The 15,408-nt window shown below is 48.6% G+C and overlaps 1 protein-coding gene across 2 annotated transcripts in view; it reads right to left on the bottom strand.

Annotated features, from left to right (window-relative positions):
* Nucleotides 1-15,408, bottom strand: part of LOC126943899 (metallothionein-1E-like) — a 374,938-nt gene that overhangs the window by 294,458 nt on the left and 65,072 nt on the right. The gene's annotated exons all lie outside the window — the stretch shown is intronic.

Below are 15,408 nucleotides of genomic sequence, written 5' to 3'. Positions count from 1 at the left end.
TCTGGAGATTAAGTGTGGTTTAAGGAGATGCATACAGGTGCCAGGTTGACAAAGAGAGTACTGTGATGATTAGTTTGATGTGCAAACTTGGCTAGGCCCAGTTATGTAATCAAACATGAATCTAGGCCAGGCTTGGTGGCTCACACCTGTAATCCCAGTACTTTGGGAGGCTGAGGCAGGCGGATCACCTGAGGTCAGGAGTTTGAGACTAGCCTGGTAAACATGGTGAAAATCTCTACCCATCTCTATCAAAAATACAAAAATTAGCCTGGCATGGTGGTGTGCGCCTGTAGTCCCAGCTACCTGGGAGGCTGAGGCAGGAGAATCACTTGAACCTGGGAGTGGACACTGCAGTGAGCAGAGATCATGCCACTGCACTCCAGCTTGGGCAACAGAGTGAGACTCCATCTCAAAAAACAGAAAACAGAAAACAAAACCCCCGTGAATCTAGGTATTACTATGAAGGTATTTTGCAGATGTGATAAACCTGTGTGGGCCTCATCTAATTATCCGAAAGACCTTAATTGCAAAACTCAGGTTTCCCCAAGTACAGAGCAATTAAGTCTATGGCCTGCAGCCTCAGCTTCCACCTGAGTTTCCAGCCCACCATCCTACCCTACAGCTTCAGACGCGCCTAGCCAGCTCCCACAATCGTGTAGGACAATTTCTAGAAGTGAGTTAATGAACACGCTATTGGATCTGTTTCTCTGGAGGAACCCTAACTGACACAGGGGCCGACTCTGGAGGTTGTGAGGTCCAGTTCCTTATCCCTGTGTAGTGTATTGGCCAGTGGGGGTGGGAATTGCTTCCAGACAGGCTGTGTCATTTGTTCAGGCAGGGGCCCCTCCGCGTGGCTCTGCCTGAGAGCAAAGGCAGGTGGGGGTGGTCTTGGGGAGGGCCCGAAGCTTCGCTCTGTGCCTCCTAAAGCTTTCCCACTCCAGGAAGCAGGCCAGACAGGTTAGCAGGAAGAAGCAGGCTTCATCTGGAAGGATGTCTCCAGGGTGGAAATGATGAGATTTAAATGGTGTGAGGACCCGGAGGGTGAGGTGCGACAGCACCACTGACCCAGCTGCAGAGTTGGACTCTGTGATGCCCGTTGTGTACATAGGAATCTGTGTGCCTGAGTGTGTAGGTGCCTATACTTGGATAGGCTGCGAATCTGTGTGCACACAGCTGGCTGGAGAGCACATGAGTGCCCACTTGTTGCAGGGCCCACTTGCTGCAGGTGATCCCCGTCCTCTTGGGCTCTACACCCTGGCGGGTGTCAACAGAGACTACAAAGAAACAAGTGGACATAAAATGACAAGTGCTAGGATAAAAAGCATGGAAAGGAGAGGGGATAACGCGGCAGGGGACATTTTGGAGTGCGGTGATTTCGACACCAGGAGGATGAGTGGTTAGACAGTGGTCGGGGAGGGCCTCCGAGGAGGTGACACCTGAATGATGAGCTGGAGCAAACCAAGCAAAGATTGGAGGAAGAGCCTCCTAAGCAGAAAGAACTGCAAGGACAAAGGCCCTGGGGCAGGAGTGGATACGTGTGTCCTGTATGTGTGTGTCCTGCGCAGTGGCAGGTGTCTGAAGCCGAGCCCAGAGGAGCTGCGGAGATGAGGCCCAGAAGTGGAGCCAGAGCATGTAGGGCCGGAGACCCGCAGTAAGAAACGGGATGTGGTCGAGATGGGCTGGGAGCCACCGCAGCACCATGGGGCGGGGGCAGCAGATTATGATGTTGTGTACTTCAAGGAGCTGGAGTTTTATGAGGGAAGAGCGAGGAGATGTGTGGGAGGAAGAGCAGCCCCACTGAGGCTTGCAGGAAAGGCAGCAGACCCCAGGTTAGAGCATGAAGGTGGAGGGAACGTTCCAAGAAGTGGGTGGGGGAATAAGCACTGGACGGCTGATGACAGAGGGCAGGGTGGAGTATGCGGGGCCAGGGAGGGCTGCACAGAGCCCTGGGAGGGTAAGCGGTGGCCCTGCAGGCTGGGAGGCACCACCTTGAGGTGCTACTGGATGATACGCCTCAGGGAAGGCCGGTGGTCTCTTCTGATGACAACCTTCTTGCTGGTGTTAGACTGAAGGGGGAGGCGATTTGTAGGGAGGAGGCCAGAGGGGTTGTCCGCAGGGAAGGGCACCAGATGTGGGGCAGGAGAGCTGGTGTGAGATGCAGCCGTGGGGCCTGGAGGAAGCCATATCACCCCACTGAATTCTCACTTCACTTCCTCATCATAACAGACCCTGTGACATATAAAACCTGCTCTGCCTACCGCACAGGCGTCACGAGGCTGGAGTGAAATAGTGGAGCGCTTTCCCAGAGTGGCACACGGGACCCAGGGACGGGTGTGCAAAACCATTCTAGGTGGAAGAACACTTTTTTTCTTCTTTTTCTTTTCTTTTCTTTTTTTTCTTTCTTTTTTTTTTTTTTTGAGATGGAGTCTCCCTCTGTTGCCCAGGCTGGAGTGCAGTGGTGCAATCTTGGCCCACTGCAGCCTCTGGCTCCCAGGTCAAAGTAATTCTCCTGCCTCAGCCTTCTGAGTAGCTGGGACTACAGGCAACCACCACAACATCTAGTTAATTTTTGTATTTTTAGTAGAGACAGGATTTTACTGTGTTGACCAGACTGGTCTCGAATTCCTGACGTCAAGCGATCCACCCGCCTTGGCCTCCCAAAGTAGCGGGGATTACAGGCATGAGCTACTGTGCAAAGCCAAAAACACTTGATTATAATAGCATGCTATTTTTCAATGTATTAGATAAATGTATTTTTCCATTTAAAGTGGGGATATAAAGCTCCGCTTTAAAATCCACATAAGTAAAAAAGCTAGTCCGTTTAAAAGGTTAAGTAAATAACAGTCTAGGGCAGATACAGAAAAGACAGCATCATGACCGTGGTTCCTGAAGGATTAAGGTTGCAGGAAACACTGAATGCTAAAAGCTTTGTGAATGTATAGTCCATGAAAATGTCTTTTTAAAAATGAGGTGCATACCAAGATGTTTGAGTGTGTGTATTTGGAGTAGGCGCTGTGGGCATACAGGTGTACCTGTGTGTGTCTCACAAGCAGGTGTAGCTGGGTGCTTGTGTGTACGTGGTGTTTGCGTATCCGTGCACACTTATCTGTGCACACGTGCTCATAAGGCTCTCTGCGGCCAGGTGCGGTGGCTCACGCCTGTAATCCCAACACTTTGGGAGGCTGAGGCGGGGGGATCACAAGGTCTGAAGTTCGAGACCAGACTGGCCAAGATGGTGAAACCCTATCTCTACTAAAAATACCAAAAATTAGCAGGGCATGATGGCAGGTGCCCGTAATCCCAGCTATTCGGGAGGCTGAGGCAGGAGAATCGCTTGAACCCGGGAGGCAGAGGTTGCAGTGAGCCCAGATTGCACCATTGCACTCCAGCCTGGGCAACAGAGCGAGACTCCGTCTCAAAAAAAAAGAAAAAAGGCTGTCTGCATGTGCATGTGCATTGATCTAGCTGGGCAGGCATGTGGGTGTGGGTGTATTAGATGTGTGCACATCTTGAGTCACTGCTGTTAACAGTGACATAGCATGTGTGTAGAAATGCCTCCTCCTCCCCAACCATCAGCATTACCCAGTAGGGCTGAGCTGTGCAGGAAACTTGGGGCTGGAGGGTCACTAGCCACCAGAGGGCAGAGGACGGCTGGGCAGGGGCTGCATCTTCTGGTCGGCTGTGGGCTTGTTCTCCCAGGCAGCCTCAGGATCTTCTCAGCTCTGCACTGGGTCAGGCAGGTCTGCCTTGAGCCTGACACTGGAGGCCATCTGGCATCCTTCTCTGCCCCTTCCCCACCTTCCCTGACCTCCTGCAGGCCTCTGCTAGACTAGACAGTAGCCCCTGGCTGAGGCCTTCTGGAAGGCCCGAAGCTCAGAAAGTGGACCTGTTGTTGGAGGGGCGGTTGGGACCCATGGCCAACCGTGGATGGTCTCATGGGGTCCTGGGAAAACGGGTACTCCTGGCTCAAATGGCCTGGATCCTGAGGTGTTGGTGACTGGGCCTCTGGTGGCAGGGCTGACCTAGATACTTCGGGCTCTTCTGCAGCCTGGGCTCGGTGGCTCTGACTTTGGGTCCTTTTGGGGGTGCTATGTGGCTGGCTGTCTCCTCTGCTCTCAGCTCTAAGCCTGTTCAGAATAACACTAATCCCCAGGCGCCTCCCTGGCTTGTGGGGAGTGGGCCCTCTGAGGTTATAAGGTGGCCACGGGAGGGGCAGCTGGACCCTGGAGCCCTTCTGCTCAGATGTCCTCACATCCCGGGCCACCACCTGCCTCCTGCCAGCACGAACAGGGAGGAGCACCCCAAGACCAGCCTGACGGTGGCAGTGGTGATTAGCTGCAATCCTCGATCCTCCACACATCCCTTCTCTCCACAAGCACTTAGTGAAGTCCTGCTGTGTGCCAGGCACTGTCCCAGGAACTCGCCTTTGGGTGATGGGTGGCTCCCTCCTCTGCCAGCCTGGGAGGACCAAGGCCTTGTCAGAGTGGGCCATGTGAGTGGGCAGCAGTTTCCCCCACCCAGAGAGGAGGCTGCTAAGCCATAATGAGAAAGCAGCTGACTGCGGGCCAGGTGCTGCAAGGAGCACGGGCCGTGCCATCAAGCATCTGATTCTACAGCTGCCCTGGGAGATGAGGACGACTCACCCCACTGTACGCTTGAAGATACTGAGGTTCTCTCACCCAAGTCGCGCAGCCAGTGAGTGACCCAAACTGGCATCACACATGGAGCTTGGTCTCATTCAGCAGCTCGCTTTTTTTTCTTTTTCTTTTCTTTTTCTTTTTTTTTGAGATGGAGTCTCACACTGTCACCCATGCTGGAGTGCAGTGGCACAATCTCAGCTCACTGCAAACTCCACCTCCCGGGTTCAAGCGATTCTCATGCCTCAGCCACCCGAGTAGCTGGGATACAGGTGCCCACCACCATGCCCAGCTAATTTTTGTATTTTTAGTAGAGACAAGGTTTCACCATGTTGGCCAGGCTGGTCTCAAACTCCTGACCTTAAGTGATCCACCCACCTCAGCCTCCCAAAGTGCTGGGATTACAGGTGTAAGCCACCACACCCAGCCAGTAGCTAGCTTCCTTCTTTCCTTCCTTCCTTCCTTCCTTCTTTCTTTCCTTCCCTCTCCCTCCTTCCCTCCCTCCTTCTTTCCTTCCTTCCTTCTTTCCTAACTTCCTTCTTTCCTTCCTTCCTTCCTTCCTTCCTTCCTTCCTTCCTTCCTTCCTTCCTTCCTTCCTTCCCTCCTCTTCCTTCTCTCTTTCTTTCTCTCTCTCTGTCTCTCTCTCTCTCTCTTTCAATGAACTTTCACTCTTGTTGCCCAGGCTGGAGTGCAATGGCAAGATCTCAGCTCGTTGCAACCTCTGTCTCCTGGGTTCAAGTGATTCTCCTGCCTCAGCCTCCCAAGTAGCTGAGATTACAGGTGCCCACCACCACATCCAGCTAATTTTTGTATTTTAGTAGAGATGGGGTTTCACCATGTTGGTCAGACTGGTCTCAAATGCCTGACCTCAGGTGATCCACCCCCCTCGGCCTCCCAAAGTGCTTGGATTACAGGTGTGAGCCACCATGCTCAGCCTCTCTCTCTTTCTCCCTTCCTTCCTTCCTTCCTTCCTTCCTTCCTTCCTTCCTTCCTTCCTTCCATTTCCTTTCTTGCTTTCTTTTTCTCCTCTCTTTCTCTCTTTTTCTTTCTTCTTTCTTTTCTTTCCTTTCTTTTTTCTCTCCTTCTTTCCTTTCTTCTTTTTCTCTTTTTTTTTTTGAGACAGGATCTCATTTTGTAACCAAGGCTGGAGTGCAGTGGCACAATTATGACTCACTATAGCCTCTCAGCCTTGACCTCTTGGGCTCAAGTGATCCTCCCACCTAAGACCTTCTTACTCTGAGTAGCTAGGACTACAGGCATGCACCATCACACCTGGCTAATTTTTAAAAATTTTTGTGGCCAGGTGTGGTGGCTCACGCGTGTAATCCCAGCACTTTGGGAGGCCGAGGTGGGCGGATCATGAGGTCAGGAGATTGAGACCATCTTGGCTAACACGGTGAAACCCCATCTCTACTAAAAATACAAAAAATTAGCCGGGCATGGTGGCAGGGGCCTGTAGTCCCAGCTACTCGGGAGGCTGAGGCAGGAGAATGGCGTGAATCCGGGAGGCGGAGCTTGCAGTGAGCTGAGATGGCACCACTGCACTCCAAGCCTGGGCGACAGAGAGAGACTCCGTCTCAAAAAAAAAAAAAAAAAAAAAAAAAAAAAAAAAAATTTGTGTAGAGACAGGGTCTCACTATGTTGCCCAGGGCTCATCTCGAACTCCAGGGCTCAAGCAGTCCTTCTACCTCAGCCTCGCAAAGCGCTGGGATTAGAGGCGTGACCCATGGTGCCCGGCCTTTGCTCTTTGTTTAGAGACCTCCAGACACAGTGGGTTACTTTTTGCCTGTGCCCAAATGTGAAGGAAGTAGGCAGTTCCTGGGTCTCAGGAGGAGTTATCCTGCCCAGGTGGCCAAGTTCACAATTTAGTACATGTCCTTCCAAGTAATCCTCTACAGGCCTGTCTACATGTAATCAAAGTCTGGAGTTTTGTCGTCTTTATCTGCGTTATAGAAATGGGATCATATTACACTCCTGTGGTAGGCAGAATAATGGCTTCACTCTCCCTCCCCTAAAACATAGCTCCATCCTAATCCTTGGAACCTGGGGAATGTTATCTTATATGTGGGGGAAAAAGGATTTTGCAGGTGTGATTAAGTTAGGAATTTTGAGATGTGGAGATTATTCTGTATGCATATGCATATGGACAGAAGAGGTAAGAAAGAACTAATTAATTTATTTATTTATTTTGAGCTGGAGTTTCGCTCTGTCATCCAGACTGGAGTGCAATGGCATGATCTCAGCTCACTGCAACCTCTGCCTCCTGGCAGAGTGATTCTCCTGCCTCAGCCACCCAAGTAGCTGCGATTTCAGGCGCGAGCTACCACGTCCAGCTAATCTTTGTATTTGTAGTAGAGACGGGGTTTCGCCATGTTGACCAGGCTGGTCTCTAACTCCTGACCTCAAGTGATCTGCCCACCTCGTGCTCCCAAAGTGCTGGGATTACAGGTGTGAGCCACCACGCCTAGCAATGAAATAATTTTAGAAGTCCAGGCAAAGAAATCAGGGGAAACTTCCTGGAAGAGGTGGCCTTAGAAGGCAAAAGGGAGAATTGGTGAGTGGAAGAAGCCATAGGCCGGTTGGTGGAGCAAAGCTTTGAGAGCCAGTTGAGCTAGCAGGGCAGAACCTGGACAAAGCCTGCTTTCTAGACTCCGACTCAGTGGTGTGCTGGTAAAAGTTTAACAACCAGCTCTTTCCGGGGTCCAGGCAGGAATCCCAATCTGTAGCCTTTGCCAATTTCTTTGCCAATTTATACCACACATATTTACCTCCCACCATAGCCAACTTGAAGCTACGAATGTGATGCCACTGAATGCAGAATTGGTAAGAAATACACAGTAGCACACAATTCCATAGTATAGCCATTTCCACTATACAGATCCAGTCAATATCAATAACCACAGAGCATCAATAATAGTATGCTGGCAAGTCTCTGAGCCTACTTTGACTCAGGAGGCTGCCCAATAAAAATAAATAAATAAATAAATAAATAAATAAATAAATAAATAATAATACATTGTAGCAAAGTAATTCACAAGTGATGAGTTTTGAGTGTTAACTTTGTTCACCTCAGCTTCCTAAGTAACTGAGACCACAGGGATGTGCCACCATGCCCGGTTAATTTTGTTTTTATTTTTTGCACAGACCAGGGTCTCCCTATGTTCCCCAGGCTGATCTCCAACTTCTGGGCTCAAACGATCTTCCCGCCTTGGTCTCCCAAAGTGCTGAGATTACAAGCGTGAGCCATGGCACCCAGCCTATTTTATTTTATTATTTTTTTAAGACAGAATCTCCCTCTGTTGCCCAGGCTGGAGTGCAATGGCATGATCTCAGCCCTTTGCAACCTCTGCCTCCTGGGCTCAAGCAATTCTCATGCCTCAGCCTCACGAGTAGCTGGAATTACAGGTGTGAGCCACTATACCCAACTAATTTTTTTGTATTCTTGGTAGACACAGGGTTTTGCCATATTGGCTAGGCTGGTCTTGAACTCCCGACCTCAAGTGATCCACCATCTCGGCCTCCCAAAGTGCTGGGATTACAGACGTGAGCCATCACGCCCAGCCTATAATTTTGTTTTTAATAATAGCTGTGTTTAATAACTGGCTCACAAAATTCCGAAAACTTAACAATAGACTCCCATGAGCAGACCAGGCTTCTCCAGCCCTCCTCAAACTGCATGAGACTGCCTCTTGGAACTTAAGAAGCTCCAAACCTGACAACCCACCAGGGTTTGCGCTGGGACAATGAGCTGAGCTCTGTCCTCAAGCATGCATTTCTCCAGGTCATTGACCTATGGCAGGAATGCCCGGCCCCTCCCTCAGCCCTTGGTAGCAAACAGGAGGCCACAGGCTCCTCACGTCCTTCCAGTCAAGGCGAAAGGTCTCTCCTTGCAGCCCAGAGTGAAGCCTTCCTGCCCCAGCTGGCTGACCCCTCATTCTGCCTCTCTCTTGAACCTAGAGGCGTCTTGATCCCTGGGCCCCACCTCTGCAGGACAGAGCCAGGATTTCTAGGAGGGGTCATTACAACCATCCCCCATCTCAGCCTGGGACTTTCTGCAAAAGAGTTAGGGGAGCAGGCCACAGAGCAATGGCCTTCCTCAGGTCACAGATGCTTTTAATCCGAGCTCCCATCAGGCCTGGGTAGAAACCCTGCCACCCCAAATCACGAGGCACAAAGTCCCCTCACTGGGGCAAATCATAATGTTGGGCCTGTCTTTTGCCCCAGCCTCTTCGCCCTAAGTTTATTTTCATCTTGACAGTACCCCATTTCCTCCTACCTAATCCCCACATTCATCTTCCCTTCTTCACCATCAACAGTTACTGTCAGGGGAGGAATTGATTAGCTAGTTCTTGCTATTAATTAAATACTTGATGCATATGGCCAAGCTTAGATGGATGGAATCCCTGTATTGGTAAGGTGGGAATTTTTATTTTCTTTATTTCTTTTTTTTTTTTTTTTTTTTTTGAGACCAAGTCTCACTCTGTCACCCAGGCTGGAGTGCAATGGTGTGATCTTGGCTCACTGCAACCTCCACCTCCCAAGTTCAAGCCATTCTCCTACCTCAGCCTCCCTAGTAGCTGGGATTACAAGCACACAGCACCAAGCCCAGCTAAGTTTTATATTTTTAGTAGAGACAGGGTTTTGCCACGTTGGCCAGGCTGGTCTGGAACTCCTGGCCTCAAGTGAGCTGCCTGCCTCAGCCTCCCAAAGTGCTGGGATTACAGGCGTGAGCCACCACGCCCGCCTAGGGTGGGAATTTTTCCACCAGGGTTCTGGGTTCAGCTCTGCCACAGATTCCTCTCTCTGGGCTTATCCTCTGAAGGCGTGATTTTGGCATGACTGAGTGGATGGAGGAGGAACTTGGGGTCAGCGGGCTGTCACCCTGCTCTGATGTGGAACCGGCTCAGCAACAGGGCTGCAACAGGCCTTGTTGGACATGGAAGCAAATGAGAAAATTAGTAATACTGATTCAATGTTTACTTAAGATACTGATACTTTGTCCATTATAGATCTTTTGCATTAATTTTGATTTTTTTATTATAGGAAAATATATATAACATAAAATTGATCATTTTAGTCATTCTAAGTGTACAGTTTTATGCATTTAATACATTCACATTATTATATAACCCATCTCCAGAACTCTTTTCACCCTGAAAAACTGAAACTCTATTACCATTAAATATGAACTCACTCCCTGTTCTCTCTTCCTCCAGCCTCTGGTGGACCTTCATTCCATTATGATCATTATTAGAGACAGTGTCCCTCTGTTGTCCATGCTGGAGTGCAGTGGTGCAATCACAGCTCATTGTAGCCTCAAACTCCTGGACTCAAGGGATCTTTCCACCTCAGTCTCCTGAGTAGCTGAGACTATAGGCAAGGCCACCACACTCTGCTAATTTACTTATTTTTTGGAAAGATGGGGTCTTGCTGCATGGCCCAAGCCAGACTTAAATTCCTGGCCTCAAGCGATCCTCCCACCTCAGCCTCCCAAAGCATTGAGATTACAGGTCTGAGCCACCACACCCTGCCCATTCTACTTTCTGGCTCTTAAATATGACTACTCTAGATACCTCATATAAGTGGAATCATACAGTATTTGTCTTATTGTAACTGGTTCATTTTACTTGGTATAATGTCCTGAAGGTTCATCCTCATTGTAGCGTGTGTCAGAATTCCCTTCCTTTTAAAGGATGAATAATATTCTGTTGTGTGGATATAGTACGTGTTGTTTATCCACTCATCATTGATGGACGCTTGCGTTGCTTCCACTTTTGGCTACTATGAAAAATGCTGCTATGAACATGGGTGTGCAAATATTCATTTGAGTCCATAATTTTGATTGTTTTTTTCTTTTTGAGACAGAGTATCACTCTGCTGTCCAGGCTAGAGTTCAGTGGTGCAATCTCGGCTCACTGCAACCTCCACTTCCCAGGTTGAAGTGATTCTCCTGCCTCAGCCTCCCGAGTAGCTGGGATTACAGGTGTCTGCCATCACACCTGGCTATTTTTGTATTTTTAGTGGAGACAGGGTTTCACCATGTTGGTGGCTGGTCTCAAATTCCTGGGCTCAAATGATCCACCTGCCTTGGTCTCCCAAAGTGCTGGGATTACAGTGAGCCACCATGCCCAGTCCATAATTTTGATTTTTAAATGGTGACTACTAAGTTTTTCTGGCACCCCTTAAATTTTGTCAGGCACTTGCCTTACCCTAGTCCTGGCCCCAGTTTGGGTTGTCACAGCAAGGTGGAAATGTACTGAAAAGCTCGTGTTTTATCTTTAAACGTTCACATGGGGACCAAAAAAGGGGGAAAACCCACTTTGATAGGAATATGACAAAGGGATGCAGGAACCAACTGAAAGAGCCCCCAGGAGCCAAAGATGGAGCAACTTGAGCAACAAAATAAATAAAGTAAGCATCAAATTATAGCCCAAAGTATAAAATAAGTGTCTATGAGTCTATACTAACATAGATGATTGAATACATTCACGTTAATAAATGGGAGCGCACTTTGAGAGGCCAAGGTGGGCAGATCACTTGAGTCCAGGAGTCTAAGGCCAGCTTAGGCAATGTGATGAAACCATGTCTCTACCAAAAATACAAAAATTAACCGGGCATGGTGGGGCATGCCTGTAGTTCCAGTTACTTGGGAGGCCGGAGTGGGAGGATTGCTTGAGCCTGGGAGACGGAGGTTGCAGTGAGCTGTGATCTCGCCACCACACTCCAGCCTGGGCAACAGAGTGAGACCCTGTCTCAAAATAAATAAATATATAAATAAAATAAATATATAAATAAAAATAAAAATAAACGGGAAATAAGAGACAAATCTTCCATGCAGAAGAATCCCAAATGAATTCTGTAGATTCTCCACCCTACAGGAGGGCACACACGACTCCAGGCTGCCTTAGTGACCTTCTTCCAAAGAGTACAGCACAGGAAGGGGGAGCAGGGAGAATTAACTTCACAGTGGAGAAATTGGACAAATACGACCTCAGTCAGGTGATCGAGGTCACATCAGCTGTCATGAATTATGTTGATAGTAGGCATCCTGCATATGATGGGATGAAATGGCACTTTACCTCCGTGACCCTTTTCACAACAGCCCATAATGCCAGTATAAGGGAAACATCAGACCAGGCGTGGTGGCTCACGCTTGTAATCCGAGCACTTTGGGAGGCCAAGGTGGGTGGATCACAAGTCAAGAGTTTGAGACCAGCCTGGACAACATGGTGAAATCCTGTCTCTACTAAAAATACAAAAATTAGCCAGGCAGGGTGGCACGCACCTGTAATCCCAGCTACTCGGGAGGCTGAGGCAGGAGAACCACTTGAACTTGGGAGGCGGAGGTTGCAGTGAGCCGAGATCGCGCCATTGCACTCCTGCCAGGGTGACAGAGTGAGACGCCGTCTCGAAAAAAAAAAAAAAAGAAAAAAAGAAAAGAAAAACATCAGACAGATGCCAACAGAAGGGCATCCTACAATATACATGACCACTGCTCCTCAAACCTGTCAAGACCATCAGAAACAAGAGAAGCCTGAGAAACTGTCACAGCCACAAGGAGATGTGACAACTAAATGTGAATTTTTTTTTTTTTTTTTTTTTTTTTTTTTTTTTTTTTGAGATACAGTCTCACTTTGTCATGCAGGTTGCAGTACAGTGGCACAATCACAGCTCACTGCAGCCTTGAACTCCGGGGCTCAAGTGATCCTCCCATCCATCTCAGCCTTCCAAGTAGCTGGGGCTACAGGCATGCACCACCATGCCCAGCTAATTTTTGTATTTTTTTTAGAGACGATATTTCGCCATGTTGCCCAGGCTGGTCTTGAACTCCTGGATTCAAGCAATCCACCGGCCTTGGCCTCCCAAAGTGCTGGGATTACAGGCATGAGCCACCGTGTCTTGCCAAATGTGATGGATACTTGACGGGATCCTGGAACAGGAAAAATATATTAGGTAAAAGCTAAGGACATCTGAATAACCATGGATTTTAGTAATGTATCCACATTGATTCATTAATTGTAACAAATATACCATATGAATGCAAGATGTTCATAATGAGGCCGGGGTGGTGGCTCAAGCCTGTAATCCCAGCACTTTGGGAGGCTGAAGCAGGAGGATCTCTTGAGCTCAGGAGTTCAAGACTAGCCTGGGTAACATAGTGAGAGCCCCATCTCTACAAAAAATTTTTAAAAATTAGCCAGGCGTGCTGGCACATACCTGTAGCCCCAGCTACTCAGAAGACTGAGACAGGAGGATCGCTTGAGCTGAGAGGTTGAGGCTGCAGTAAGCCAGGATCACGCCACTGCACTGCAGCCTGAGCAACAGAGTGACACCCTGTCTCAATAATAATAATAATAATAGTAATGGAAACTGAGTATGGGTTGTATATGGGAACCTTGCTCAGTTTCTCTGAAAATCTAAAACTCTTCCAAAAAGCAAAGTCTGCTTAAAATTTCACACAGGGTTTACATTCTCGTCCACGACAAGGTTTTGCAGGTTATGATTACAGAGGCAGGAGAGGGTGCAGGTTATCCTGCCCCTCCCTGTCCCAGAGGTCCCCTTCCCCAGGAGCTATCTCCCCTGTGAGAGAGGGTGAGTTTCTGTGCCCCAAGCCTCTTGTCCTCTGACTCCAGTATTCTCAGAAGCTGGGACCAGCTCTGAGCCCAACTTCCTGAACTCAAATCCTGGCTTTCTGTCCCTATGTGACCTGGAGCTTGTAGCTTCACTTCTCTCTGCCTCATTGTTTGACCTATAAAGCAGGGCAACCAAGGTACCCCGAGGGTGGCTGTGAAGAGTGAATGAGATGGCAGACAGCCCAGACGCCCACGGATGGGTGAAGGGACCAATACAATGCGGTACAGGTGTATAAGGGAATGAAGTACGGACACAGCCTAGACACAGACAAACCTTGAAGACATTCCTCTAAGGGACACATGCCAGGCGCAGTGGCTCATGCCTGTAATCCCAGCATTCTGGGAGGCCAAGGCAGGTAGATCACTTGAGGTCAGGAGTCAAGACCAGCCTGGCCAACATGGCAAAATCCTGCCTCTACTAAAAATACAAAAATTAGCTGGGCATGGTGGTGGGTGCCTGTAATCCCAGCTACTCGGGAGGCTGAGGCAAGAGAGTTGCTGGAACCTGGGAGGTGGAGGTTGCAGTGAGCCGAGATCATGCCACTGCACTTCAGCCTGGGTGACAGAGCAAGACTCTGTTGAAAGAAAGGAAGGGAAGGGAAGGGAAGGGAAAAAGAAAGAAAGAGGGAGGGAGGGAAAAGTAAAAGAAAGAGAGAAAAGAAGGAAAGAAGGAAAGAAGGAAGGAAAGAAAGAAAGAAAAAGAAAGAAAGAAAGAGAAAAGAAAGAAAGAAAGAAAGAAAGAAAGAAAGAAAGAAAGAAAGAAAGAAAGAAAGAAAGAAAGAAAGAAAAAAGAAAGAAAGAAAGAAAGAAAGAGAAAAGAGCAAACCCAGAAACGAAAGATCACACACTGTGTGACTCTATTTACGTGGAATGTTCAGAGTAGGCAAATCCATAGAGACAGAAAGCACATTTGTGGTTGCCAGGAGCTGGGAGAGGGCAGGATGGGGAATGACTGTTTATTGGATGTGGGGCTCTATTTTGGGGTGATAAGAATGTTCTGGAATTAAATTCATGGCCGCATAACATCGTGAATGTACTAAATGCCACTGAATTGTACACTTTAAAATGGTTAAAGTGGTAAGTTTTCATTTATCAGTATTTTAAAAATTCTACTACAATTTTAAAAAGACTAAAAAATAATAAAAAGAATTAAATGAGATAATGCAAAAAAGCATTATCTCAAAAATATAGCTGATATTAGTATGATTAGTAAGCTAAGTTTTAAGAGTCTAAGGTGCAGGATTCTAAGTTTAAAGGGATAGGCTCTTGTTTTTTTGGTTTAGTTTTATTTGTTTTTTTTAATCCATTATCCCAAGGGTTTCCCACCCTGAACGCCAGTACCCTGGTCAGGGGCACCCTGGGTCATTGTCCTCTGTGGCCCCAGGAAGGGAAGAAAAACAACAGCCAGGAAGATAATAGCCGCCAGGAAGTCCTCACGTTTCTGGAGAAATAGAGCCCAGTAATGAAGTTCTTTCAGCCTGATCGGCAGACGGGGTGCTGCGGAGGCCTGGGCTAAAGGGCTCACCTCCAGCCCCGACCCTGTCAGGGCAGATGGTACATGCTCACTCAGTGAGGGGGCTCCAAAGGCCTGTGGGTACGAACCTGAGGGCTGGTGCCCAGGGGCAATCAGCTTCTGTCTCTGAGCCTTGGGAAACGGTGAGGGTCAGTCCGGCTCCCCACGTTGTTCTGGGCAGCTTTGGGCTTGGAGCAGGTGCAAACTTGGGACTAGGGCAGGACCTCCTGAGAGGTGACTGAGCAAGGCCATCCCAACTCATGTTTCCTTGGCCCTGCCTGGAGCACAGCATCCTGCCCACATCCCTGCAGCTGGCTCCTTCCTAGGGGCTCTGAGGAGGCAGTACTTGGCCATCTGGTCACAGTTGCTGCAGGGCAGTTCTTGGCCCCAGCTGTAGGTAAAGTACTGTATGTTGTAATTTTTTGAAAGATAACACATTCACATGACTCAGAATTCAAATGCCACAGACGTCCCCCCCGCTCCGCCCCTTCCCCCAGATACCCTGTTTCTCCCAGAGGCAGCCAATGATCTCAGAGGCTGGGTACCCATCCAGAGTTATTTTATGCATATCAAGGAAAGTCTACATAGAGGACTCTTTCTGGGGTACCCAGATGCAGCATCAAAT

This window comes from Macaca thibetana, chromosome 20, assembly GCF_024542745.1.
Source record: "Macaca thibetana thibetana isolate TM-01 chromosome 20, ASM2454274v1, whole genome shotgun sequence".
Classification (NCBI taxonomy): domain Eukaryota; kingdom Metazoa; phylum Chordata; class Mammalia; order Primates; family Cercopithecidae; genus Macaca; species Macaca thibetana.
This window is presented reverse-complemented; position numbering and strand designations above follow the sequence as displayed.